Raw genomic sequence first — 263 nt, 5'->3', positions numbered from 1 at the left:
TTTTTTTTTTTTTTTTTTTTTTTTTTTTTTTTTTTTTTTTTACTAACCAGCAAATACACAAAAGGGGCAGAAGACTTTTTGCCCCCAGCTGTTGTCCCTTGGTAAGTGATGTAGATGCAGGACAGATTCGTTCTCCATGCCGTTGTACCTCCGTGCTGGTACCTTGGATTTATCCAAGTTGTCTGCAGGGTGGCACAAGGGAGAAAGACCACTTTGGGACAGATCTTCCCCTCGGGTGTCCCCAGGCTGCACAGTCTCCAGCT

This window comes from Oxyura jamaicensis, chromosome 19, assembly GCF_011077185.1.
Source record: "Oxyura jamaicensis isolate SHBP4307 breed ruddy duck chromosome 19, BPBGC_Ojam_1.0, whole genome shotgun sequence".
NCBI classification, from domain to species: Eukaryota; Metazoa; Chordata; class Aves; order Anseriformes; family Anatidae; genus Oxyura; species Oxyura jamaicensis.
Note: the sequence above shows the minus strand (reverse complement) of the source record.